This window comes from Loxodonta africana, chromosome X, assembly GCF_030014295.1.
Source record: "Loxodonta africana isolate mLoxAfr1 chromosome X, mLoxAfr1.hap2, whole genome shotgun sequence".
Lineage (NCBI taxonomy): Eukaryota > Metazoa > Chordata > Mammalia > Proboscidea > Elephantidae > Loxodonta > Loxodonta africana.
In genome coordinates, this window is record NC_087369.1 from 154755758 (window position 1) to 154769639 (window position 13882).

At 42.1% G+C, this 13882-nt stretch overlaps 1 protein-coding gene across 5 annotated transcripts in view; it reads right to left on the reverse strand.

Annotated features, from left to right (window-relative positions):
- The window catches only part of MBNL3 (muscleblind like splicing regulator 3), a 122580-nt gene extending 109661 nt beyond the window's left edge, over positions 1 to 12919 (reverse strand). For 3 of the 5 annotated variants that reach the window (XR_010319652.1, XM_023539947.2, XM_023539948.2), the window contains exon 1: positions 12600 to 12916. The gene's annotated coding sequence lies outside the window, so the exon portion shown is untranslated. Of the gene's footprint in view, positions 1 to 12599 lie in introns of all 5 variants that reach the window. The other 2 variants (XM_064277595.1, XM_003420842.4) reach the window with 2 other exon arrangements.
- Positions 12920 to 13882: the final 963 nt, after the last annotated feature.

Here is a 13882-nt window from a genome sequence, read left to right on the forward strand (position 1 = left end):
ATACTCTCTCTTGCTGGTTCTTCATTCTTGGTGATAGGACGTCCCTCTCCTCTTTGCTCTGTTCTCTGTTTTATATCTCAAAAGAGATTCACTCAAAATACAACCTAATTTTGTAGATTGTATGCTGCTTCATTAACCTGACTGCCTCTAATTCTACTTCATTAACATCATAGAGGTAGGATTTACAACACATAGCAAAATCACATTAGATGACAAAATGGTGGACAATTATATAATACCGGGAATTATGGCCTAGTTAAGTGGACACACATTTTGGAGGGACATAATTCAATCCATAACATGGTATAAGGGATTATCAAAGCAAATGACTAGCAAATCCTGCATCTCTTTCTTTCCTTTGTTCTTCACTCCTCCCTTTCTAGAAGAGAGTTTGCCCCCACAGTCTCATTGCTTCCTGAGGAAAATTTCCACTCATGGCAAACAACATAAACTCACCTGTCAAAGGCCTTGAGTTCTGTGTATACCTTAAAGGTTCAAATGTAATTTGAAAGGTGTGTTACATAAGGTCTCATAATATTTTCCAAACAGACTGAGAAAAGCTAGAACGCTGTATGAAATGAATGATAACTTGGCTTTAACACCCCTTCCCACATAGTTTTTGCTTATTGGCATTAACTTGCCAAGTATTCCACAACAAAAAACCCAGAAGGCTAAAGTGAAAGAAGTAGCTGACACCCCAAATCAATGACTAATTTTGTTTTCCTAAAACACATAACCAACCACATGCTTGCTGTAGCTGAAAATTCTAAATAACTCACACTCAACCCACCCACACCTTATTCAACCTACTCTATGTTACTCTGTAATCATTGTTTACGGTAAAGCAGATGCCATATGCCAAGGTATCCTCTGGTCTTAAAACATACAATTATTGCTTTCTAAACAGCTGTAACAAACAGAATCAGAAATAGTTCAAACCTGTCACTCCCAGGGTCTGGAGGTGTATGCACTTTCACCCATCGACACTTTTGTCATGAATGGAGTAATGTCTGTCACATTTGTTTGATAATGGCGTAATTTTTTATTATGATGCTTAATTTGTTTTACATCTCATTTCATAAAGCAGTGGCTAATTACGCCACCATCAGATGCATAAGCCTTTTTCTATTCTTACAAGCTTTGAATGTGAGGAGGGAGATAAAAGCACATTTATGGTCACAGAGTTTAGCTACCAACTCATTACAGCTGCGATAGCATTTTATTTTCAAAGCAGTAACTTAAGTTGAACATTTAAATATCTATGATTAAAAGTCTCATTGTACTTCAATTCCTCAGAATTGGGAAAGCAGCAGTGCTTTAAGGCTCTAAAGAATGTCCACAGGAAAAGACCTTTGGGAATGAAGTAAACAAGTCCACAGCAGAAAGGGATTTAAAGATGCTGGGAGGGATCCGGGAGTGTGGTGGGGGACAAGATCCTTTTGATTCTACTGGAGATGCAATAGTACCTCCCCCCAAAAAACCCACTGCCATCAAGTCGATTCTGACTCATAGCGACCCTATAGGACAGAGTAGAACTGCCCCATAGAGTTTCCGAGGAGCACCTGGTGGATTCGAACTGCCAACCCTTTGGTTAGCAGCTGTAACACTTAACCACTATGCCACCGGGGTTTCCAATAGTACCTCAGAAGGCAATATTTCTCTTCCCCCACCACAATTATTTAATTCAAAGGAATGCATATAAACTATCCAGACTTCTAAGGATGTTTCCAAACTCCTAACAGACTTTTCCTCATTACTTAATCTTATATCTGGTCTTATGAGTCAGTCTTTTTACTACTGCTTGGCTTAATTCCCATCAGTACAAAAAATGCTTGGAGGTGTGTATTTACCATTATAATAATAAAAAAAATTCAGTCAAAAAAAAAAAAGATTGGAAAGGCCATGTGGCTATTGTCTTCTTTAATTGCATAATCATTCACATTAATATCATAGGTGTATTTCACAGACTTTCAGTTTCTGTCCCCATGTACAATTTTTAAATTCATTTTAATGTGTGCCTTTGTTCACTGCAGGTTTTCTTCCAATATATGGCAAATGTGCACGCTTAGATTTATTTATGAATCACCTTATTTTCTTGTTTCACACTCATTCTCTCTTGATATGAACGTTTTCAATTTTTTTTTTTTAATCAAAAGCAATTTTTGAGCTTCTTTTAACTTGCATTGAACTCATCCTAAAACAAGCCGGGTTTTTTTTTTTTCTATATTTAATTTTTTGTCCCAATTTTTTTGTCACTTGAAGAATTTCATATGCGACTATCCCAAGATTTTTAGATTTTTTTAAAGACTTTTTTGGTTTCTGTTCCTAGCTAGTTTTATTTTCTGTGTCTTGTGTTTTAGTTCTACTACTTGATAAATGCATAATACTTACATCAATTTCTCTCCTCAGAATTACGAAATGCCTTAGACATTAAACTTTATAGCATGCCTATAGCAATATGTCTCACTTCGCAGTGTGAAAAACAGATACATAACTGTCAAGGTACTTAACCAACATCCCTCAGTATGTCAGCACCAGAGCCCTCAGCCTCCCTTGACCACCTTCCCCTCCAAAAAGAGGAAAAAACATTTTTGACCCACTTTGAAATAACATCTGCTAAAATACTGACTTTTAAACCTTTTTTGACAGCAACAAACAGTAAGAAATACAGTCTACATTCTAACTCAGTACATATGTGCATAGATCTGAAAAAACAGTCTCACCTAAAATGCTTAACCTTACTACAAGATACTTTCTGGTATTTTCTTGTTGTCTATTCTACTAAATTGATTTCACTATGCATTAATGAGTCTTGCCCACCATTTGAAAACCTAAAAAGAAGGAACAGATAGGCTTTCCTAAAATCACTAGGCAATGATGTTAGTCCCAAATACAGTACGGAAAACCTTCATTAATTTCAGTGCCGCTAGTCCAGGCTGTAGTAACTGAATCCAAAGCAGCTTGAAATATATTTTTAGATCACCTAAAGAAAGGGTTTGCTAAACAAAATAATAATGTCAATAAGCTGGCAGGGGTATTGAACTTCTTATAACAAGCTACTTCTAAGGTTTTTGGATTATTATTTATATGCAGCTATGTCACTAATTGGAAGTGAGTCTTATTATTCAGGGCAATGAGACATCTACTTAGAAGATCTTTCTCTGCTATTAGTTCAAAATATTTTATAAGCCAGAATAATGTCTTTAATCTGAACTAGCAAAATTTTAGTGTAGCCTAAAATGTTCAAAAAATCAAATCATGTTTTGAAACATATCTACTTTAGTTCATTCCGTCACTTTTATGTTGATAAATCTGCTCAAGACACCATCTAACAACTGTAATAGTGTACAGCTCCTTTGTAGGGTGTTTTAAACTTCAGAAAACCCTTTAGCTTTTGTCAACTGGTAATGACCAGTAATCCCTGGATTACTGAATATTTAAAAAGCATATAGTGACATTTGCCAGACCTAAAAATGAAATGTAATATTTGGTTTGTTCTGTGTGTGACAGATTTACTCAATCCCATGAAGAAATCCAGGTATCTGCCTTCAGCGATTGCTTGTATTTTAGAGGTTCACCTCACCCCTGCCACCTCCCATCAAATCTGGAAGATATGAAAGAAATGAAAATTTCAAGGTAAAGGACCAAGCCAAGTTCTGGAGCAGGGGGTGGAAGGTGGATTACGCAACCTCCTTTGTGAAGGGGAACCTACTAAAAGACCTCAGAACAGATGTTTATCTTTCATAAACTTTTAACATTTTGGCAAATTGAAGGCTTAGGAAGCTAAGGGAGTAAAACGCAGGCCAGGAAGTCAGGAATTCCTGGATGTGAACCCAATCTCCGTCTTATTCTGTTTTTGCTCTAAATCAATGCCAAATTCTTCACACCTCAGCTCCTTTATAGCAGGCAAGAATTATAACTGGGGACAAAACTGTTTCCTGGGAATGTCTTGGGTTAAATGGTTAATATTACAGCCCTCAAAGGCACTTCCACAAAAGGCAAAGAATTCTTCGTGCATATTATTTAGCTTTATTACATTGTCGTTGTTAGGTGCCGTCGGGTAGGTTGCAACTCACTACATTCCAAAAAGCCAGTGCTGTTGAGTCAATTCTGATTCATACCGACCCTATTGGACAGGGTAGAACTACCCCACAGAGTTTCCAAGGAGTGCCTGGCGGATCTGAACTGCTGACCCTTTGGTTAGCAGCCGTAGCACTTAACCACTACGCCACCAGGGTTTCCACTCACTACATTAAAAATAGAATACCTGTGTCCTGCTGAACTCACCTTGAAGAGGTTGTTCTTTCCATTCCCACATTAGTGTCCACATGTTCTTTTAGTCATGATCAGTTATTCAGTCAGTTAGAAAAGTCAATCATTTGATCTTAAAGATTTTAAAAGTAGCTGTAATGACCTCTAGGTAGAGCATTTTCAGGAAGTTAATACTTGGCAAGTTCAAGACCCTCATCTTTATTTGATCCCTCTTCACTAGGCCATCAGCCTAAAGGAAACGACCTTCCTGCCAAGTCCTGATTTGACAACCTGTGGCATGGGAAAGTGTGAGCTGGTCTGTGTCATGAAGAGAAGCTCAGTTCTTCATACCAAACAAGGCACCACATCCATACCTAGCTCTGCCCACGCTGCTTTGGCCTCTTCAAATGGCAGAATATGGTTTCACTTTCTCCTCACTACTTCATGATAAAAGCGACCTGGGCAGCCTGGTCCCTTCATGGCATTAAATGAATGGTCCTCTCTCCCTGGATTTGGACTGTTGGCCCTTCCAACCAGTCATTAACTGGCAGGAAATGCCCTCCTCAGCAATCACTATTGTGTAAATAGAGCCATAAACTTTCTAAGGCTCCTGCAATACTAGACCCCAAAGCTGCACGTGTAGGGGGAAAATGTTGATTGTAAAAAAGCACTGCCTTCCACATTAAACTCAAACCACATGATACAGTCCATAAAATATACAAAACATGCAGTCTAGTGATAGATTTATTATGGACTTCCAGAATAAAGCAAAATATCTCGATATGGAAAAACACTGCTACTTTTGACCCAAATAGCCCCCAAACAGGAAGTTAAAAGCAAATCAGCCAGCTGTGGCCTCACTGAGTTTGAAGGAGACCAGTGCAACAGCATTTCCTGTCATTGCTTGTCACCGTTCCTGAGTGCCTCTGTCTGAACTATTTTCTTATCTGGCTAAAAATATTATGGAGATTTCTTTAGGTATGAAGGCAATCGGGAGGGCTATTATATGATCTGGGCTTGAAAGTGAAAACTGTAACTTTTACAAAAAGAATTTCTTTAGTACAGGTCACACACCCAGTCACTTTAACTATGTCATTTTAACAAATACAGGAATGACGGAGCATGTTAGCAACAGCGTTTAGAATCGGACTTTAGATAGTAAGCTGTTCCCTGTTCATTCAGGATCAATGTTCAGAACCACCATTTTCATGCACCTGATTAAGTAAGTGATAGAACTAAAGACTACAATATCCGGAGCAAAAGCTTCTAAGAGTTGGCCTCTCTCTCGCACTCGCTCTTTCTCTCTCCCACAGTATAACTACTGCAACTTCAAAGTATGTGCATGCAAGAGAACTCTCAAAGTAAATCACATCTTAGATCCCTTTTAAAAAAATCATATCTTAGATCCCTTTAAAAAAAATCACATTCCTCACAAAACACAAAGGTAATTGTGTCTTTTTCAAGCACTGAGAAATGCCAAGCTGTAACCCACATTTTTCCAGCCTGTCAACTTCTCAATCACAAAAGAGCTCTGAAGAGAGTGTTTCACAGTCAGAAAGTAAAAGCACTTTGCCCTCATATTATTGCTACACTGAAGCTCTCAGTATGTCCAAATGAGAGGGTTACTGAGTGGTAGAGGGGCAGCTAGTCAGTCAGTCAAAAGTCCCGCCAAAATCGAAGGTCTTTCTCAAACAAGGCCTCCCTCCCTTGAGGAGCGTGTCAATTGGAGTCCAGCCAGGGAAGACTGCAGAGCGATTGTTGACATGGCCTCTGTCTGTGGCTGAGCCTGCTACAGGCCATCCTGAAACAGATCCCATTACATGGGCCCGCACCCTGTTGCCACCGCTGAAGCCCTCAGACAGAAAACGTGACCCACGACATGTGCAATTCTTCACTTCACACTTTTGGGTATGTTAATAAGGTTTCTCTTCGTGCTGTCCAATTACTTAGGAAAAATGCTGACATACACGAGTTGGAAGTTGAGATTTTTCTCAAAATCACGTCTGAGAAGAAATACACCCTCCTTCTTTGTGTTCCTCATTGATCACAGACAGCAAGAATTTTGAGAAACAGCAACGTGCCCTTTAACGAGACAGCACCTACTTTTCAGAGGCCAATGCACACTCTTGACTTGGACGCTGAGGAGAAAAACGATTCCCAGCACTGTACCATGGGTCTTGGTGAGTGCTCCAGCTCTCTATTTTTAAATGGAACTCAGAAAAGCCACTATATATGAATCCAATCTTAATAAAGCGAGCACCTTAATATTGTGTGACAACATAATTTGCTCACTTTGTAAAGCAAGCAACTGAGGAATTATACTGTGGGATATATGCCCAAGCTAATATTGCACAAGGTGCTTTTGTTTTGTTTTCCATGTCAAGGTAGAAGACTACAAAAGAAGAGGTGAAACGTGAGCTCTCTGGTTCTTTTACTTTTTCACTTTTTTGTTTATTTGCTTGGTTTTTGCTAACAAGCCACCTCACCCCCACCCCCAGCACACCTCCTTATTTGGCTTTCTTCACACTGCCACAGCAAAAGCTGTACCTAAAGACGGATGGTCCTCTGGGCACAAAAGATGACTGTGGTGGATCTGCAATGGCAGCTCTTGTCTCTTCTACTGTGTGGATTTTGCTTTCTGGATACAGTAAAAAGGGGAACTATTCATACCTATATCTTGGTAAATAAAAACCTATGCAAATTCAACCCCTAAATGGGCAGTGTCTGACTGAAAATGAGACCGCGCCCACTGTCCCTTTTGACTTTCGCCAGTGGCTGCATCACTTTCTAAACTATACATGGCACAAGGTATCTGAGTCATGGTATTTCTTATTTTGTTTCCTTTTTTACCTGGTGAAATGGTTTAAGGAACTCTTTCTACGTAATTCTGTGTTGAGGACTGGTTTCTCTGGAATGTGGGGGAGGTATACTAAATGCAACTACAGGTGACAGAAAAATAGCAAATGGTTTTCAGGCCACTCCTCGAGGTCTGAGCCCAAAGCCTGCCATTCCTGGCAGTTCCCTTGACTTGGTAGGGAGTTGCTTCAGTGGCCTCCAGCAGGGCACTCATCCTAATGTTCAGTCCGTTTGTTGTCGATTTTTTTGGTGTGCGGGAAAAAAAATAGAGTTAATGCTACCTAAGTCACAGGAAGTGTTCACAAAATGCACACACAAGTCAGAAAGGCTCTACTTTTACTCTGAACCCACTATGTGCCAGGCACTGGGGATATGAGATCAGGAGACTCAGGAACCTGCCTAATAAGCAGTCACTCTTAGATTCAGGAAAACCTGAATAAGCCTGAAGAAACTTTTCTCAAATTTCCACACCAGTTTCAGGCAATGCCTAGAAGCTCAGGATTTGAAGAATCTGATGGGGCCCATTTTAAGCCAATTTGAATGATCCAAAATTGAAAACAAGATGCAGCGAACTGTTGGTCCCTGGGATGCTCCCATGGCCGAATGAGATCAAATAGCCTGTGGGAAGTCTCTAGTGCCAGCCCCCTATATTATTCTTCTGCCTGCTTTTCTCAACTGGATATCCTTTCTTTCTGGGCTCTCAAAATTCATTCACTGTGCAGGCATCTGAAAAACCCCTGCCTAAAATTGGAAACGAATCATTCCTTCTACTCATTAGCCAACCTAATGCTTATGGAAGTAGGACTTGCGAGTGGACATAATATTTTAAAAAGTGTGCCTAATTGATTCCTAAATCTCTAATCAGGCCCTTTTATTTATTTATTTATTTTTCTTACCACTTTGTTCTCATGGCTGTGATAAAGAATTCTGGGATTACTATGTTTGCGCTCCTGGAAAAGCACCACATACATACAGAGGGAGAATATATCTATACATAATATTATATTGAAATCAAGCCTCCCTTCGTTCTTGCTTCCCCTTGCATTCTGAGCAATGTAGCCTTTTTCTGCAATTTAACTGCCTGGATTTGAATATCCAGAGCCCTGGCTCTTATGTTAAATATTTACTATACTTTATTGTGATCCTTTTTTTTTTTTCTTTCCTTCTTAGAATTGGAGGAAAGCTGTAAAGGAAAACAGTTGTCTATAATTTTTCAGGGACAAATCAGTGTGTGGCTGTATAAATTATTCTACATCAGCCATTAATTTTCACATGTGTGCATGTGTGTGTTTCTATGTACGTGCCCAGACAACTTGGGAGTACCTTTGTTTTTCAAATAAAAATGAGTAAGGTCTCTCTTCTTAGATTATATTTCCCATCAATATTTTTTAAAAACACTGTCAATCAATTTAATACCAAGTAAAATTAAATATATTTATATTGTCTCTTTACTAGAATGATGTGAAAAAAATATTTTCTGATACCTTTGAGGTCACATGCATGTCATTAACACTTGATAACTTAACTGATACCTTATTTATGCTCAATCTCAAAGTCATCTTTCCAATATTGTCATTTGGCTGTCTGGAGGCAGTATATAACTATTCAGGAAGAAGAGGATGCCAGGGAACCATCTGGTTTCCTTAACATCTAAGGACTCACGTTAATGCACATCTATTTTCTTTTTGGTCATAATTTTTGTTGATTGGTTGCAATTAAGCTACTTGCCCCCAGACACAGTTAATTCTCTGAGAGAAAAAATGTCCACTTCATTTTATCTGAGGCACAGGTTTCCTTTTATTTTTTTGAAGTGAAAACTGTATCACACCTATGGAAGGCCAGAAAAATTCCACAAAGCAACACAACTTGTGATTTCTATTTTCTGGATATCACGTACGTTTATAAGGGCGGAGAAGCCACCAGTTCAATCTACTAGACATGGTTATAAAAAACCTTAACTGCATAAAAGAACCTTGATGAAGTAAAGATGAGTGTAGCCTGGATGTACTTTCAGACACTTGATAGTCTTAACATGCCAGCGACTATTATCTAACTTTAATTACGGGATCGAATTACGTGTCAAACATGTACCTTAATTTACTCTTGTCTGCTATGCCCCTAATCCCTGCATATTCTTTGTCTGTTAGGCCTCCTATGTTTGCAGTCCTCTCATGCAACATTATTTATTTCAAAAGGGAAACATCCTGCCACCTTCCTGAATTCATTCTACTATAAGTAGGGTACGTGTAAAATTTTAGGAATGAAAATCTCCATCACTCTAGGGCCCTCCCCCTACACACATACACACAAATAAAGACAGCCGGGTGGAGAACAAAAACTGTACTTCAGACTATATTGTCAACATGTGCACAACAGCCCAGGGACTGCCACCGTTCTGCACCTGCACTACTGTCCAAAACCCAAACCGAGCCCACTGCCGTCCAGTCAATTCCAACTCATAGCGACCCTATAGGACAGAGTAGAACTGCCCCATAGGGTTTCTAAGGCTGTAAATCTTTATGGAAGCAAACTTGCTATACCTTTTTTGCGCGGAGCGGCTGGTGAGTTTGGACCACCAACCTTTCGATTAGCAGCCAAGCGCTTAACCATTGCACCACCAAGGCTCCTTCTGCAGGCACTCAAAAGACAAAACCTTACCCAAGCCCCCCACCCAAGCAGCTACAATTGCTTTTTTATATTGTAGAGCTGCACAAATAATAATACTCCTACTGGTCAAAAAAAGTGAATTACACAAGTGCCTGGAAGTACAATGAGAGGCAAAAAACCCATTAAGTCAAATGGAGCACAGGCAATTAGGGAGACATTCTATTTTAAATTTTTAGGTTCTTCCTAGTGCACAAAAGTGCCTCTTATTTAAACTAAAAGCTGTGCACAAAATCTGCTGCTCTATGAGTTTACAAAGTACTCCCCCCCCCTTTTTTTTCATTCAACATTTATTAGGCATCTACTTTGTGCAAAACATTGTTTAGGTAGGGGTAGATGCAAGGGAATACCAAATACCATCTCATAATCATAGGTTTAATCCCCCTTAAAAATCAACTGCTGTGAAATTCCTGGAGTGGTCAATTGAGGAAAAAAAGGTACTTTGTAATAGCCCGAGGAATCACTGAGTGCTTAAACAGCAAAGGAAATTAGAGAAATGAAGCAGCTCTTAGAAGTAGAGGAAAGCACACAGTTACCACCTCTAGCCCTACACTATATCAATTCTCTCTCAAAATATTTTTTTTTCTGACAAACTCCTTCACTTTTAATGTTTTCATACAAGGTCTCCCATCCCATTGCCCTATGAGGTAGCAGAATATTCACTGGCAAAATTTCCCCCCAATGTCTCTGATGCAAGTTTAGCTTGTCTATTCTGACCCTTTAAAGTGTTGAAAAGCAAAGGTGTCACCTTGAGGACTAAGGTATGCCTGACCCAAGCCTCGGTATTTTCAACTGCCTCATGTGAAAGCTGGACAATGAATAAGGAAGCCCTTGTTCAAAGAATTGATGTCTTTGAATTGTGATATTGGCAAAGAATCTTGAATACATCATGGACTGCCAGAAGAATGAATAGGTACAGCCAGAATTTTTCTAAGAAGGGAAGATGGCCAGACTTCATCTCATGTACTTTGGACATGTTATCTGGAGGAACCAGTCCCTGGAGAAGGACATCATGCTTGGTAGAGGGTCAACAAAAAAAGAGGAAGACCCTCAACGAGATGGACTGACACAGTGGCTGCAACAATGGGCTCAAGCATAGCAACAATTGTGAGGATGGTACAGGACCTGGCAGTGTTTCATTCTGTTGTGCACAGGGTGGCTACGAGTTGGAACCGACTTGATGGCACCTAACAACAACATTCTGGCCTTAAGGTTTAGTATTTTCACGTTTTCAAAGAGGATGCATTTGGTCTGAAGTCATTCAGCAGCACGGCACCACATCAGGAAGGAAAGGTTATGGAGCTGAGATCTAAGTATGGAATCCCTAAAAATGGGAGATGTAGCTATTGCTCTCCCTGCACAAACTCTCCTTTTGGATGTGAAGAAATGAATCGCCCCACGCATTTCTCTCAATTAACAATAATCTGAAAAAATGAACACCAAATTTGATTACATAAATTGTCAGCAGTTTCGCTTCTTTGTTTCTAGGTAGACTACAGTGCCTGGCCAGGAAAACTGCACTGTGCCTTAAGAGGTGCAAAACAATGTCTTTCCCCCCTTCCCCAGACACTTGCTAACTTCAGAAGCAGGAGAGTCAGCCAGCCAAGTCTGGGAGAGGTAAGAAGTGAAAGGGTTAGAAAAATATCAGCTGGGCTTGGGCAAAAGATGGTTTAGGCTATGTTTAGGGAAGTTTTGATAAATGCCAAGCATCCCCCAAAAGCTAGGAAAAATGCATCAGAAAAATTTTTTAACTTAATTTATTTTTTTTGAACATTAAGGACTAGATTTGCTCAGGCCAAAGAGAAAATGTGAATATAGTCAAAAACATCTGAGACCTCTGGTAAGCCTCAGTGTCAATATGCCCTTCATCAGCAAAAAACAAATAAAACTCGGATGAATTGTGTTAAGCCCTGATGTCTAGTCAACAGTCTGTTTTCCAACCATTCTATCAGTAATCACCCAAAGACTTATTGATTAAACCAGAGAGCCAGCAAAGTGAAAAATCAGCAATCATTTCAACATTAAATCTTGCAACAGTTTTGTTTTTATTGATGTTTGCCCGTGAACTCTGCACACGCACATGTAGAGGCTGTGGGGATCCGTGCCCAATTTACAAACATTAGCGATTTAACATCTACAAGAAAAGGACTCCTCAAAAACATACTATTCTCCTTAGAGCAACACAATGCACTCACCCTCACCGCTGTGTCTATATATACCACTCAACAGACCCAAAAACTCGCTCGACAGAGGTCAGAAAAACACACAGTAGGTCTACTACGGCAATCAGAAAGCTTCACAAGTTAACCACGCAAATGTCAACTTTCATTACACGTCTTGATTCAATTTTGTTTTCTTACCATAAAAGCCGGTTGTGTGAGTGTTCAAAACTAAAACTTCCTTTTTAATAATCTCCTAAAATCTAAAGTACCCGCATGCCTTCCAGAGCCCGGCAGTAAAAGCAAGCTGCCCAAATGTGTTGAACCGGAGCGGGAAGAGAGATGGTTCTGCAAGGAAGCTGTGGCGTTGCTCAGGATATTGCAGGAAAACACGGAAAGTGATTGTTAAAAGCATTTGGCGATGAGATGCCATGCAATAAGTTCTTCTAAATTATTTTAAAAGAGAGAGAAAGAAAAAGAAGGGAAAAGAAGAAGAGGGAGGAGGAAGAAGAAAGACCAAAGCCTTAGAATCGCAACAAAGTAAGTTGAACGCTCACTTTTCCTTCCATTTGCCATTTTGAAAAAATAAAGTTTAAAAGGCTTTTTCTTTCGGCGGGCTTCCCAGAAAGGCAGCCACTCTCACAAATTCCAAGCCACCTCCAGCCTTACCTTGTGCTGCTAGCGCAAACCCAGAGGCTAAGGGGCCCTGCTCTCGGCGGAGGCGGCAGGGACAGCAGCAGCGGCACATGCCATCTGTTAGCGGCAGAAGCAAAAGCAGTTCTGCGCGGGGTGGCCCCGGTGCTGGGCGCGCCTCTAGCAGGGGTGTCTACTGAATGCCGCCATTTTAAAGCGAGGCTCCTGCAATCATTAGATCTCAGCAAATTAGAGCCCGCCCCACCTACAGAACTTCAGGGCTGGGAAGTACGCCTGGACTTCAAGGCGGCCGCTGTGGGGTAGCAAATGTCAAGCCGAGGGACACACACGCGGACTGCTTACCCAGGCGACACTCCCTCCCGCTCCCTCTGCCCCTCCTCCCCCACCCGATTTTGCCAGCCTCCTCTGGGCCCCAGGAAAGAAGGTTTTCTGGGCGCGACTCCCCGGGGGGGCCTTCCCTGCTGCGGGCCGACCGGCGGGGCGGGAGGGGACCGGGCCGCCCCCCCCCCCGGTGCTCTTGGTTCAGTCCACTCGGAGCTCCCCGCCGGTTCCCGGGCGGGCCGGCGGACGTGGGGCTCCAGCCGGCCAGCCGCTGCCTTGGCAACGCCGGCCCAACCCCGCTAGCCAAGCCAGAGCCGCGCCCGCACCTCGGGCCACTGCCCTCCACGAGTTGGCCCCTCGCCGAGAGCGTAGACCCCGGGCGCCGGGCCACCGCGAGGGGGTTCGGCCGGCCAAACGGCCACTCCCGGGCCACTGGGCCGCACCCTGCCCGGCCAGGTACGCGGCGCGCCCGCACCGCCGACCTCACCTGGCTCGGGCGCGCCGCTTCAGCCGGACTCGGGCGGGTGCTGCCCCGGCGCCCGTGCCCGCCCGGCGACTCTCTGGCCGCTACCTCCCTCTCGCTGCTCCCAAAGAGCGCCAAAAAGTCGCGCTCCGAATCCCGCTCCCGAGTGTGGGCACTTTCCTCCTGTCGGGCGCTGTTGGGTCTCAAAATTCGTCTTTGTGTGGTTTGTTCATTGGGCACGGGGCTAAGAGAGCGCAGCGCGGGCTTTATTCTCAGGGGGTGTGGCGCCTCGCCCCCAAAGCGGGTGGCCCAGCCTCTGCTGCAGCTGCCCTTTGTCGTTTCATTATTAAGGAGGGGTGGGGGAAGCAGATCATAATATTCAGGTTTTACAAAAGAGAAAAGCGAGTAGGCACACATCCCCGGGGAGGGTAGGGGACGGAGAGGCAGCAAAGTTTCTGCGGCTTCAGGAACTGAAGTGCCAAAGAGACATGCAGTAAGGTTCAAAGCTGCACGA